This window comes from Falco biarmicus, chromosome Z, assembly GCF_023638135.1.
Source record: "Falco biarmicus isolate bFalBia1 chromosome Z, bFalBia1.pri, whole genome shotgun sequence".
In the NCBI taxonomy this organism is placed as follows: domain Eukaryota; kingdom Metazoa; phylum Chordata; class Aves; order Falconiformes; family Falconidae; genus Falco; species Falco biarmicus.
The window spans coordinates 81,588,781-81,603,193 of NC_079311.1; the positions used below are offsets into that span (position 1 = coordinate 81,588,781).

Below are 14,413 nucleotides of genomic sequence, written 5' to 3' on the forward strand. Positions count from 1 at the left end.
CACGTAGATCATAGATAGAGCAAGAATCAAAACCCACAGGTGTTTTGCTGGTAGGAGAGTGTATGAGGCCTGAAAAAGTTTGTTGTTTCTCGTGGGGTGTTTTTCTTTTATCATTTGGCTTTGTCCAGGATGAACCCTGGTGTGCACCCCAATACCCCACCAGAACAGGAAGGTAGTGAGAATGCAGCGCTCGCTCTGCAGGGCTGCGGCTCGTCCTGCGGCTCCACCTGCATGAGGAGAAGCAGAAAAGGCAATGGGTGTGCTAGCAGGGCTTTATATACATTTCCACTCCTCGCTATTCAAGATTAAAATCCTTTTCATGGTGATCGTATACATTTATTTCCCCAAATAAGATTAAAGAACTCTTTCCTCACCTTATCTTCAAAAGCTGTAGCCAGAACGCTTAATGAATATGCTACTATGCTTATTAGAGTTGTTGTTTGTTTGCATTTAGCTAAAATAAATTTGAAGAAAGGCTTGCCAGATGCTTTAAAAAAAAACAAAAACACTTGAGCATGGATGTTTTGGAAAGAATTTTATTTGCATGCCTTAATTTATTTTTGTTTCCAGCTTGCTTTTACAAATCTTTAAAATTGCAAAGAAATCTGACTTTGCTAGGGCTCCTTCTCCAACAAGCAACACTGTGCTGAGAGGTACATAATACTTCAGCTTTGCATGTCACCATGACAGCTAGTTATAAACCACAATAAAAAGTGCATTTATAAGGAATACTTGAGCTATTCCAAAGCAGACACTGCTCTCTACCTGAACATGGAGTTTGGAAGTGCTCCTTCAGTAATCGTGTAGCAAAACCAGAATAACTGCTTGGAAATAGCAGGTAAGAACCCCTGTGAAATACTTGTGGTCAAGTGGGGTGTGATCTAGCTTGCCTTACCAGTCATCCCACTCGCATGGGCACGGGAAAGTGCAGTCTTGCCACCGTGGCAACAGGACTGGAGTCTGCACTAGCCAAGCCATGCTGGACGGCGGCCTGGCTCCTGCCAGTCATATCTAACAGCTGGGAACTGGGGGCACCTGCCCGCCTGCCCCCAGCATGTCCCCAGCTTCTGCTCCTCAGACCACTGCTGGCCCGTGGACAGCAGGGTGGCAACCTTCCTTGAAAACCTGAACCTCCCAGATTGGACGTGAAGAAGCATTTCTTTAACAAGAGGGTGCTCGAACCCTGGGACAGGCTTCCTGGAGAGGTGGTCCATGCCCCACACCTGTCAGCGTTTAAGAGATATTTGGACAATGCCCTTGACAGCGTGCTTTAACTTTTGGTCAGCCCTGGAGGGGCCAGGCAGTTGGGCTAGACCACCGTTGTGGGTCCCTTCCAGCCGAAAGAGTCTATTTATTCCATTTCATTCCATTCTGTTCCATTCCATTTCATTCCTTTGGACACCTGCCAGATGTTTTGAAGGAGGTGACAGTGGCCATGCTGCCCGCCCTGCTGTGTGTGGCAGAGGCTGCTGCTTCTTCCTTCCCTTCTCTAGTCCAGGAGATGCAGGAGACAAGCAGCAGCAGGGGCTTCATCTCCCAAACAGGGCAAATCGAGGGCACCCATCCCTCCGGGGTGCCCAGGCAGCCTCGCAGATGCAGAGTGATCGGAAAGGTCAGGAGCAAACATTAAACCTGCCTCCTGGCCACCTTGACACGTGCTGGTGGATCCTTTGCGGCTGGGAACCTCAGGCAAAACTGACCTGGCAGCCGGGACCTGCCACGTCCCCTTGACTCACCCCTGACCCACCTGCAGGGTGATACCAAGCGGGAAACTGGAGCATCAGCCTTCCTGGGTGGGGGAAAACCATGCATTTTCCTGAGATGGTGTTAGGAAAAGTGATGGGAAACAACAGCAACAGAGACAGGAGTCGGTCCTGACTGACTGTGATGGTTGATCATTTGCTAGTACCCAGATAGAATGCTGCCTACGAGATTCATCAGACTGCTAGGTCAGCACATAAATATTAAAGAGAAAAGACTAAATTGAGTTACTGTTTGATAGAGAGGATTATTATCAGTGAAGTGCGAGCAGCCCCACGTTGCAGTTCAGCTGTGTGGGGCAGGACCCGCATACATGGGGAGCCGCGCCAGCCCTCCAGCAGCCCCAGGCACAACTGCCCCTGGAAGAAGATGCCAGGAAGCAGGGCTGACCTGCGCTGGGGGGTCCGCAGCAGTTTTAGGATCGACAAATCACCGTACAAGGCTGCGAGGCCACATCAATGCCAGTCAGCGCTGGCTCAGCCATCCTGGAGCAGCTCCCTCACCCAGAGGGGCTGTAGCTTGCAAGCACGGTCCACAGTGGGGAACGAGACCCCTTCAGCCCCGGTGCCAGGAGGGCCAGGCACTGGCATAGGACACTGGAAAGGACACAGGGCAGAGCAAGGCAGAGCATCACAGCACACAGCCATCCCCTCAGTCTCAGGAAGCCCCAGGTCTTGGCTGCTGGATGTGGGCAGCCCTGGGGGGAGCACCGCCGCCTGCTCGCCCACCTCTCACGCTGTAGCAGCGTCAGCCATTGTCAGAGGCAGGTTACTAAACTGAATGCACTGCTGGCCCAGCCCTTTACAGGGTCTCCCCGTGCTCTTGCAAAGAGCAGCAATGCTATGAGCAGCCCCAGCTGCCATCACCAGGGAGCAAGTGGAAGGAAAGGGACCCAGGATGGTGCCCACAGCACCCTCTGGCCAGCACAGCAAACGTGTTTCTTCCTCAGAGATGCACTTAAGCTGCAAAATGTTTTTTTTCTCCAGAAGCCACAAGACTGGCTTAAAACTCCAGAGGCTGCTGAACTGCCCTTTGGAGAGGAGATCTATTTGTAACTGTTCTCCTGCTGTTTGAGCCTCCGTGGCTCAGCCCCTAGAAATGCTGCTGGCCATCCCCACAGTGGAGCAGAGCTCCGAGCAGTCATCTTCCCACACCCGGTGGGCACTGCGCCCTGCCCCTGCTGGGCTCCCCCTGAAAAAGCACCTGCAGCCCGAGGAGAGGGCAGACACCCCTCCTAGGACCCCCCAGTGCTGCCTCATAGCAGAGGTGGTGGTGGCACTGATTGGAGGAGAAAGGCCATTGCAGACAACTGCCAGCACTGTGGAGGGAGAAGCAAAACTGTAACACACAGCAAGAACTGCAGTCAGTGTGTGGGGGGACAGGAAAGCAGCTTTGAAAATGAAAAATTTTCATTTAACAAGAAATAAGAGCTCTAGATCCTGCTGCTAGCTATCACTGTGCAGCCTCGCTGAATTCACCGAGGGTGCAAGGGTTAAGAGAGAGCAGAATTTGGCCAGTGGCTGAAATAGATAAGCCATATGTCTGCACACTCCTGAATGCGGAACAGAAATAATGATGTGATATTCCCACTGATAGTAAACTACTGTATTATCACCAGAAATTACAGTTTTTCACAGTATTTATGTTTTCAATAAAACACATTGCAAGAAAATGGATATTACATTTAAGTTTTTGTTTCATAAAGAAAATGCAAATAAATTGCCACTGCAATGTTCATCGGCTCTAAAGACAGTTGAACTGGATGGCACGGTGGGCACTCTGCCGATGTCTCGGCATCGAGTTGGAGCCAGACAGCAAGAGAGGGGCTCCGGGGGAGGGGGGCTGTGCTCTGAGATGTGGTCACAGCCATGGCCAGCCCTGCCTGATCCCCAGGGCCTGGCGCCCAACCAGGGCGAGGGCTGGGCATGCAGGTGCATGGTTTGCTGCAGGGGTGCCTGGCTGGACTGCGGTGGACTGCTCGCACACAACGGCGAGAGCATCCTCAGACCGACACTGCAGAGGCTCTTTGTGCGCGGCGAGCCACGCACCAGCCATCACCAGCTATACGTGTTTACATTCCTTCTGCTTAATATTTCTGTAATCTTCTCTGGCATCATACACTCGTAATTTTTCTCCTCCTACTTCACACTTTTGATAAGCCTTCTGGTCCCGCAGCAGATGCATTGTGAATCTTCTCCTTCTAAGTATCTTGCATATGTTTCATTAAAAGTGTTTGTTTCTTTGATCAGCTTGAAGTTCTGATGTGAAAAAAGAAAAAAAAAGAGAATAAAAACCCCACCAAACTTTTTGGACTTTGCTTGGCAGCACCCGGCCCTGAGATGAATAGCAGCGTCTCGGTACTAATGTCACTCGGTCCTAATGTCAGTCATTTGCTCTTTGCCAATTGGTTTGCCTGTCCTCCCGACGATGGCTACATTGTGCACTGGCACCCAAAGATAGAAAATGGGCTTTTTATTTGCCACACTGTGCAACTGCACATGAAAGAACATGGTGGGAGGTGCCAAATGGGAGCAGCAGAAATCGGGATATATTTCACCCACTGTTGCTTAGTGATGGGAAGCACAGGCAGGCTGGCATCTCCCACAGAGGGGGCACCAGCCCCTGTGCTCCCACCCGGGGTGGGCCAGTCCCAGGCATGGGGGAAAGGATGCCTAGAGGGGAGGGCAGGCGCAGGGTGCCCCGGACCCCAGCAAGCGCCCACGGGGAGGGCTGCACAGCAAACTGAGGCACTGCCTGTGCTGGGGACCACCCTGCCCGTGCGCAGGTGAAAGTGCTGGCAATGCATGGCACGTGTGCTGTCACCCTGCACAAGGGGGGCACACGCGTCCCCCTGCTCCTCACGGGTGCCTGGTGCCCTCAGGGCTGCAAGGAGCTGCGGGACAAGTCTCAAGGACTGGGATAGTCAAGGTGCATCCAGCGTGGGGAAGAGACAGGAGAGCAGCTCTGCAGCACGCACCCCGTCGTGCTCAGGAGAGCAGCAGCTTACAGAGGGCAGCCCAGACCCCACATCACCACCGCCACCACCAATGCCACCGCCAATGCCACTGCCACCACTGCTACCACCAACAGCACTGCCAATGCCACTGCCACTGCCTCCCTGCAGAGCGCAAAGAAGCTGCCCAGATGAGGGGGTCTCACCCAGCCCACTCACGCTGTTTCTGAGTGCCAGTGTAGCATGTGGTCAGACCCCAGAAGTCGGCCCATCTCCCTGCTGGGCTTTGGGCTGCACTGGCAGCTGCCCTCCCTGCAGCGTTTGATCTGATCCCCGTGCAGGTACGATACCCAAGCGTTCACAGCCTGCCCTGCAGCCAGCTCAGCAGCTGGTGCCAGCTCCCTTGAGCTGCACCGTACCTCAGCACAGAGCCTGCAGAGCACACTGCCAGACCGAAGGCCAGCCTGCAACAGGTGCAGGACTTGCAAAGACCCTCTCATGCTGCAGGTCTGGGGGCTTGTGAGGATGCAGCCCCATGCCAAGGAGGACGGGAGCTCGCTGTCCCTGCTGCACATTGCAGTGGGGCATTGCTGCCAGTCCTCCAGGAGCAGCCATGGCTGAGTGGCATTGTCAAGGCAGCACCTTTCCCGCTGCCAGCATCGCCCTGCCAGGTGGGAAGCGCAGCTGTGCTTGCGTTGTGGGTGCTCACCTCGGCACCACCAGCCCCGTGGGGGAAGTGCTGCCGGCACAGCATGATGGTGGGGGACAGGGCAGCACTGCCCCATGGGGCTAGGGGCACAGCTGGGGCACCCACAGACCCTCTCCCCATCCCCTCCTGCAGCTTTCAGGGCACCTCGTGGAGGTCCTGCCCCATCCCAGGCTGTGCCAGCAGCCTGGCTGGGCTGTCGGGCAGGGCCCTGGGGACGGGGTCTGCAGGGTGGGGGACCACCCTCTGCCTGCCACACAGAGGCACAGAAACTCACCCCCCACAGGTTTCCAACCGCACCATGAAGCTGTCACCTGGGGCTTCACGCCTTTGCTCCCCAGCAGGAAATGGGAGTAATAATTACAATAATAACAGCCACAACAACAATAATAATATTTTCCTTTATGCCTGTACCACTCTAACGAGTGTGGCGCATGCAGGTGCAACAGCCACACTGCTATTAGCCTTAATACGACTGCCTGCTACTTGCCCCACGTGATTTATTTATTGCCATTGCTATTACCATCCCTTTCACGTGGTGCAGACATAAGTTATTTCCAAGACAAACTAACTGTAAAAATCAGTTCTTCCAATTACTGCTAAAAAAGGCACAATTTAAAGATGGAAAAGGGTGAGCATCTTTTTTCTGACTCACTGGCAGAGACCAATGTCTCCCCATACCTTCAACTAGGAAGAGTCAAAACACTTTCGCAAACCTCCCCTCAGCAGTGGGAGACCAGATGGTCCCACGGGTTTCTGCAAGGATGCGGTCCAGCTAATGCACTGTGAAAACAGCCCCCTTAAATATTCCCGGCATGTCAGGAAAGCCCGGCCGAGTTCCGGCTCGTTCTGAAGGCCAGTGAGACACAGGCTCGTGCAGCGTGAGTGCTGAGGGCTTCAGCTCCACTCCAGACACCCTGCACAGCGCCAGCAAAATTCCTGCCTGGATTAATAGCACCATGCACACATTTTTATTGAATCACTCTTGACACAGCTGCCATTCATAAAATACCTAAGCCTGTACTTTTATTCCTGTTAGAAAACATATTTAGTTACAATTCCTACAAACGTGTGGATGTTAAAAATAATATAGTATCCTGCAAGCCCTAACACATACGGTATTTTAACTTCCACTAAACCACGTAAGACTACCCTAGATTATCTAATTCTGCATCCCTTTATAAAAGCAGTACTGCACATAATTTTGGGATGCCCAAGGTGAGGAGCGTGGGGCTCAGCCGCAGAGCTCAGGGCTGGCAATGCCCCAAGCCCTGCAGCAGCCTCCTCTCCTGCCCCATGTCCCTGCAGAGAGTTGCTGCATGGGGGAGTTCATGGTTTCTCACTGCTCTGATTAACTTTGCACGGCCTTGTGTAGCACTACAGAGCAGTATGGAAAAGGAAGCGCAGAGCACCTCACACAATCTCCCCTCTGTTTTTAAGCCCTCCAGTGCCCTGTGGCTGGCCAGCAGAGGATGCCTGCCTTCCACAAGACTGGCAGCATGGGTGTAAGGCAGGAACGCTCCTGTGGCAGATGACCCTACACCCACAGCAAGGTAGTGCAGACCCAGAGCAGCCAGGCATGCAGGCAAAACCCTGCCTGGCACAGGCAGCCAGGGCCAGGAGAGGAGCTCGCTGCCTCCCACTCCTCTGCTCAGCCCTCTACGGGGCAGGGGGCTTCCCTCTGGGGAGCAAGGGCCTTAGTCCTCTGTTTGCCACGGGAGAGGACATGTACTTGCATTTTTCCCACTTGAATCCAGAACCGCACCTGGCAAAACCCTGCCCTTCACCCAGTCCCTACCAAACCAGTTGAGAGACCCCACCAGTTTTGGCGGGCGTTGCACCAAGCCGTGACTCCCAGCAGCTCTCTTTGGGGCAAAGCAGAGCCTGCAAACCACCGCCCCGCTCCTGTCCCCAGGCAGGCAGCCCCGCCAGCGTGGCCATTTTTTACATCAACTCAATCTCACCTTGGCTTCCAGACAGCAAGAAGTTAGGAGGGAGCTCCATTCTTGGCAGTCCATCATCGTGGCTCTGGCAGGGAGGAACAGATGCTACTTGCTGCTCACGCTGTCCTGGAGGTTGCTGAACAATTTGGGCATGATGGATGTGGCACTTGGAGCTGATTTCCAGCCGTGCCGTGGGCAGCTCCAGGAAAGGGCTCTGTACCCGCTGGGCCACTGCCTGCTGCAGGCTCCCCCAGCATTTCCAGCCAAAGGCCCCTGGACACCGCTCCAGAGTGGACCCAGTGGTGGTCCTCACTCGGTCCCAGCAGCAGATCTAGAGTCTACGGCTGCTCCTTGGTGCAAAGACCACAGTCTCCTTTGAGCTGTCTGTCCCTGTTGAGGCTGTCCAGCAGCAGCTCCAGTAAGGGCTGCCCCATCCCCTTCCCAGCTCCACTGCCCACTGGAAATGACTGCTTTCGGATAAGGCTGGCTCTGTATTTAAAAACCAACCAAACAAAAAAAATCAAAACCAAAACCCAGATATACTTACCTCACAATATTTAAGACCCAATACAATACTCAAGCTTAAAATTAACTGCAATTATTTGCACAGAAGTCAACTTCTCTATTCCCATCCCTAAACATGTGAGAAAATCCTTTTTAGAAGCAAGGCCTTCATTTGTGCAGCACTTTTTGCCTGTCTCTGGTTTTCAGCTGCCCATTTTTAACATGTGCCTGGTACAGCTACAGGTGGTTTATGCCGTGAAATGTCTCCTGCCTGTAGCTATCCCATTTACACCCCGGACTGGGTGTTAACGAAATGCTGTGCCCGTGACTCAAAGCCCAAATGGCCAAGGAAAAGGCAGGAGAGAGCAGTTTGACACTTGCCAACTGCTCAGATAGAGCCCTCCTTGTCACTGAAAGTCATCATGCCCCCAACTGTTCAGAAGTTTCACATTTACTTTTTCTGATGCCTTTCATGAAAAATGATATTTCCTTACCCATCACAGAAGATATTTTCCCCGGCAGGTATGCTGTCAAGCATGTTGTATTCACAACATGACACAAAGTCTAAAAATCACAGAGAGACTAATTACTGGAGGAAAATTACACCAAAAGACCAATTTCCTGGTGATGGAGATGACAGCCTGGCGCCTGGCCCCCTGGCCAGTTTGGGCAGCTTGCCCACGAGATGCTGTCACACCCTGATGCCCTTGCACTGCTGTGGAGCAGGGCCCAGCACCTGAGAGCACCCCGCAAGCCCCCGCAGCCGCACTGCACCCATCGCTGCTCCCCAATGCCTTTGAAGCAGGAGGTCACGCTGGGATGGCTCCTGCTCCACCAAGCACCTCAGAAACTGGATTTTCCTAGTACCTGCACCCAAGGGCACTGCCGCGGCTGTGCTCCCCCCGCCCCCCTCACACAAAGAGTTTTCAATTTCCTTGTGTTTTCCCACCTTTTACCTCTTGAATTCCAGTGATGGAAAATGAGCGGTGACCTCAAGTGAGCACCAGTCCCCACGTAGCTCTTCCAGCGCCATGGCCTCGTTGGCAGTCCTGCCCCAGGCTCAGCGTTCCCCACAGATCCATGAACTGGGAATCCCTGGGAAACCCAGTGGCACCAGCATGACCAGCGGGTTGAATACATCGGGGTCTCTGTGGCAGAGGAAAGCACAAGGATTCAGGCTCCCCAGAGGGAGACCGCAGCTCCGCCACCACCTGCAACATCCAGTCACCCAAAATAAATCTAAAAATAGTCAAAATTAAAACCTGCCATACCTCCTTTCTCTCTGCTTTCCATACTTCTTATCATAATTTTAAATCTTATGTAGAAGTGCAATTAAATTAATGCTGCAATAGTTACAAATATAGTCAAATAACCCTTCAACTGTAAGACTTTTATAGGAAAGCAAAAATGCCACAAAGATAATTTATATGAAAGCTGAGGTATGGCTGATGAATTAGTTCATATTTACCTAGATTATGTATAATAAATGTAATGTATATCATTTATATCTATATAGTTCTAATTTCGTTGGAATAAGAAAATAATGCAACAGGAATTCATATGAAAACCAATTTTGTACAGGAAAATTAAAATGGTAGAGCATATTGTTTTATATGAAATATTGAGCTGTGCAATCATATTTGTTATATGCTTTAAGCAGACTTCAGTAGGAAAAACATATTTGTTCCCTTTGGAGCTTCTTTATAAGTGTATAAAAGCTTTAATTTCATATGGTCATAAACGGGTGGAATTTCACAAAAATGCCATCAACTTTTTTCTCCCTTTCTCCATCAACATTAAAATGTGATAAACAGATATTCAGAAATCCACACCACCCTGAACGTTGTTTCTTTGGCATGAAGTTATTCAGAGAGCTATTCTCACTTGCTAATAAACAGTAATTATTAAAAACTACTGACAATGCCTAACAATCACTTTCATAAAAAATCCCAAACCCATGCATTTTGCATGCTCTGCCATTGCACCTGAGGTTTAGAACCCACATCCATGCACTTCGGCATGCCTTTGGCCACGAAGAAGCGAGGAGCAGGTTGCACCCACCACCGCTGCAGGGCTGCAGCCCTCAGGACACGGTGAGGCTCCGCGCCCCCGCAGCCCTGTGCCCCCTGCCCCTGGCTGCATTGCTGTCTCGTGCTGCCACACGGCCAGGAGACCCACGGCTTGGGAAAGGGGGGGCCCAACAGAGACGGGCACCTTTTGAACTGGATTACACGGCTAGTTCTCAGGGGGTTCTGCTAGCTCCATTAAAGCAAACGCATCCTTCTGCCCTGTACACGTGCACTGCATCATTCCAATGCTCCACTCCATGAGATGCCTGTGGCCGTGAAGCTGCTGCAGAGCACGCTGTGCCCCTCGCAAGCCTCGTCAGATGCTCCTCAGGGCAACCCCCTCCCTGGCTGCATGAACAAGCAAGAAGCTGCTGGTCACCATCGGCCACCTCGCAGAGCTACCACCAGAGATCAGAAAGAGCCCACAGAGCCTGGAAAAATTTTGGAAGTTGAACCTGGGGTTTTTAAAATTTGATAGGGAAACTATGGCAATATTGCTGGTTTCTGGTCTGCTTGCAGTTGAACAGAAAATAACTGGAACCACCTGAGCTCCACACGCCCACCAGTGCTTTGGGCAGACAGAGCCCACCTGGCCACGTTCAGGCTGGCCATGGACATAGGGAATAGCTGTGCTATGGACCAGCCTGTGCTGGGGACACCACGGTACTGAGGCACCGGGGGATTTGAGGGCAAGGGGAGCTTCTGCTGGGGCTGCAACTGATACCAGGGCTGGCATGAGCACTTCTAATCCAACCCAACCTCCACACAGTGCTGGGTCTGGCTGCACAAACCCAACAGAACAGCCCACGTAAGCAGTCCCTGCAGGACTTAGCTTTGAGACTAACACTATTTAAAGAAATACTCGGATCACCTAGCTGTTCACCCTGCAGTCACGGCACCTGGGACAGCTTGCACGTGTGGGCAGTTCCCAGGACATCACCAGACCCTGATAACCAAACCCAGCCCCTGCAAAGAGACAAAGCAAAAGCCACCCCTGTGAAGGACACCAGCTATGGAAACCCAACAACTAACAAAACTGCCAAGGTACAGCCAGAGCCTTCACTACTGCAGATCGGTGGGACAAAGCCAGTGAAAGAAACTGCCAGGAGAAGGATTTTCCCCATAAACTCCATTTTGAGACCTCACCTTTTCCCCTATTGCCCTCAGGGAATATTGCAAGTATTTTAGAAACAAGGTACTCGGATGTTGGTGAGATAAGGGGTGGCTTCCAGTATTATGTGGTATAAAAAAAATACTAGAAAGAGCGAGCTAAATCAAACTGCAGGCCAAAATAACACACGAAAGTCCCTAATAGGACCCAGCGATTTGACTTGTTGGTCCCATGCACACCCTGTCAGGCAGCCTTTGGTTGTCTCTGGCCAAGGCACATTTCTCAAGCGTTGGAGGTAAATGCACCTCTCTGCTCCCTACAGGGGACAGGGGCAGCCCAGGGCACCAGACACCCAGGACAATGTTGTTCCTCTCCCCGGGGTGCAACATCTCACCCTAGCCGGCCAGCAGCCCCCCGCACACGGGGCAGCAGGTGTGAGGCGTACCCAGGGGAAACGCTGACTTCTAGTAGATTTTCATGAATTCTTGGTAACATAGTATTTAAACACAGGGGGAAAGGGAGCTGGTGTCATTGTTACAGCGCGGTGTGCCAAGTTGCCAGGATGCTGCCAAAGATAACGGAGTCTTTAAGATATCTTTAAAAACTCATGGTATTACGAGGTGCAGAACTAGCCCTGTGCAGAGGTAGAAAGTAATTATGCAATTCTTCTGTAAAATATGCCAGCTTATTTTCCAGGAATGATGCATAGCCTTAAGATGACATCTTGATTTCTTCCCATTCTAGAGTGCACCGGAGATGTCTCACTCTTCCAGCTCTCCAGGGCTAGAGTTGGCTTTTTCCACCACTGAAAACCAGAGCCAGGAGGACTTGTCAGAGGGAAAAAAAAAGTAACTCTTAAACCTGCATATCTGTGTGCAGTGCGTACAGCCGATCAAAAACGTGTGTGTGTACACATAACACATAAGATGAACTTGAAAAAGAATAGTTCCATATTAAAAAAAAAAAAAAAAAAAGGATTAACACAGATGAAGTGTTAAGACACTGAAAGAGCACTGAGTTCAGAAGTGCCACGACCAAGGGCCCAGGCTGCTGAAGCACAGGCACTGTAGCTGCTGTGGGAAGCAGCACAACACCTGTTCCGCATGAAATGGCCGGTGCCCCCGTTGGCGGAGGGCACTGTACACCCTTTACCTTTGCTGGTGCCACAGCGATATGCTTGACTCCTCACGTCCAGGCTGTGATGGGTTCCCAGCCACCAGATTGAACTCCCATGCTCACAGCCTGGCGTTGTTCTGTTGAGCCCACACACCTCATCCTTCTGCTGGGGTTGTGGTCTCTGCCTGGACAAACACTGTCCCATGCGCATCCACACACATCCTCCATCCCTTCAGAGCCCTCCCTGGCCCTGACACAGGCTGTAACCTCTCAACGCAATCCAGTGTTCCACTCCTCCTCTCTGTCCGCCCTTTGGGCTGTTGCTGTGGACATGGGGTAGCGGCTGTCCCAAGGTAGGGTCGGGTGGACACAGGGCATCGCCGCATTCACGTTTTTCAAGCCCTTCAGGAGCAGCATCAGACAGGTCAATAGCTCCTTAATGCTGTCTGGCAAGAAATGGGGAAAAGAAGTGATGTAAGGTACAACTCACCATGGAAATATGTGCTGAACCTGCCCTGGGATCTTTCACAGAAAGTGTATTCCCAAGCTATCACTTGGTATTTTAGACCATAAATAACATATGACCTGATTGTGAAGAACACAGTTTAGCACAAGGCACTAACCAGAGTCACACGGTAAACTAAAACAATGTATGAAACCTGTTTCAGTGGGAGTTGCAATAAAGATTACTTACAGTTGCAACCTCTTCAGAAAAATGGACTAATAAAATACATATTTTAGATTTCCAAACAGATCTTGCCAGCTCTCAAAATAGTCCACAAATTAATCCCACAATTATGAATCCCCTCTTTTCTTTGATTTAGCACCATCCCCTTCAGGAAAAATATTCCCCAGGTTAAAACATTTCAGAAAATACTCCACATACATGCTCACACAATTATTTTTTGCTCTCACCAGTGCCTCCTTCATCCAATCAGTTCTCCTCACTTCTCCAGGTTAGGTACTTTCCTCTGTCAAATATCCCTTTGAAATCCATTTCATCTGAAACACCAACACTTTTTAATGGAGTAACAAGGGAAGGATTGGAGCAGGGAGACGGGTGCAGCAAGGGCAAGGCACAGCAGGTTAAGGTGCTGTGAGAGGACCTGACCATATGCAGGGTCCTCCGCCCAAGTCACAAAGGTCTGCAGAGAGATCTCACAGCCATGCAGAGCAAACCCCACTGCAAGTGGGCACAGGAGTGGGGGCTTTGAGTCCCACGTTGGGACATCAGTGGCCATGCTCTCCTCACCCCCTTCAGGAGCCTGTCGCATCAGCACATCTTGGCAGGCTGCAGTGTAGCCAAGGGGTACTCAGCAACTACAACAGATGGTTGAGAAAGGGCAAACACAGCAAAACCTCTATTAAGAAAATTAATAAAATTAACAAACATTTGTTTTAAAAAGTTACTTGCGGCTTTCACATTTAAAGTTAGCTACTCAAATAAAAATCCTAAATTGTTCTGCTACACCATCTCCTCCTCTTGCTAACTGCCATTTGTAAGAAGTTTCTTCTTGTTCCTTCTCCACTTGCCACTACTCACAGTTTTGCAAGGAGAGAACACAACCTGTATTGTTTCTTGCTGGTGTAAACACTGAATATAAGCAAAAATTATTTCCACATGCCTCCTAAGTGAAGCAATACAATAATAGTCATAACTGTAATATGCTCCATGGAACAGTATTTCCATTCTGAATGGAGCAGAATGAAAACTAACATTTTCTTTTTTTCAGTTGTAAACCATCCTCTTCCAAACTCATTGTTTTTGTTTTGTCTCATAGACAACTTTTTAGCTGCCAGGTTTCTGTATCATTAAAGTCATATGCCCTGTCCCAGCCCTAGGACGAAGATTCTTTGCCCATCAGTGGGATGCTGACACTTCTGTTTATTGACCTTTTCTGGCTCAAGAAGCAGCCCCCAGACATTAGACTTCCGTAATAATCAATTTTGCAACCAAGTGCAAACTGCCTTTAAGTAAGAGCCCAGTGGCAAGGTGGGCCATGGAAGGAAGCCAGGTGGGACAGGCAGTCACACAGTTGGGGTCGTTGTGCTTGCGTTCAGCTAGTTAAACTTCACTTTTTGCAGGATACAAAGCATGTCTGCACTTTGGTGATCTGATCAATGATCAGCTGTTCATCCCATGGCCACACTTGCCTTGACACCTACATCCCCACGCAGGGCTTCAGACTTAGGAAGATATTAATGATGAGAAATGAAAGACCAAAAGATTAAAAATGTGAGAAAGAAAAA

The 14,413-nt window shown here is 50.6% G+C and overlaps 1 long non-coding RNA gene across 3 annotated transcripts; it reads right to left on the reverse strand.

The window, feature by feature from the left end:
* Positions 1-445: 445 nt before the first annotated feature.
* LOC130143101 (uncharacterized) lies at positions 446-14,379 on the reverse strand. Of its 3 annotated transcripts, none has more exons than XR_008819637.1 (6): positions 13,079-14,379; positions 12,431-12,609; positions 8,824-9,015; positions 8,362-8,431; positions 7,385-7,852; positions 446-4,019 (listed from the first exon to the last, which is right to left on the reverse strand). It is a non-coding gene; the product is annotated as an uncharacterized LOC130143101 (long non-coding RNA). The 3 variants fall into 3 exon arrangements; XR_008819636.1 differs by having other exon boundaries at positions 8,824-9,078; XR_008819638.1 differs by having other exon boundaries at positions 12,200-12,609.
* Between the last annotated feature and the right edge of the window lie 34 nt (positions 14,380-14,413).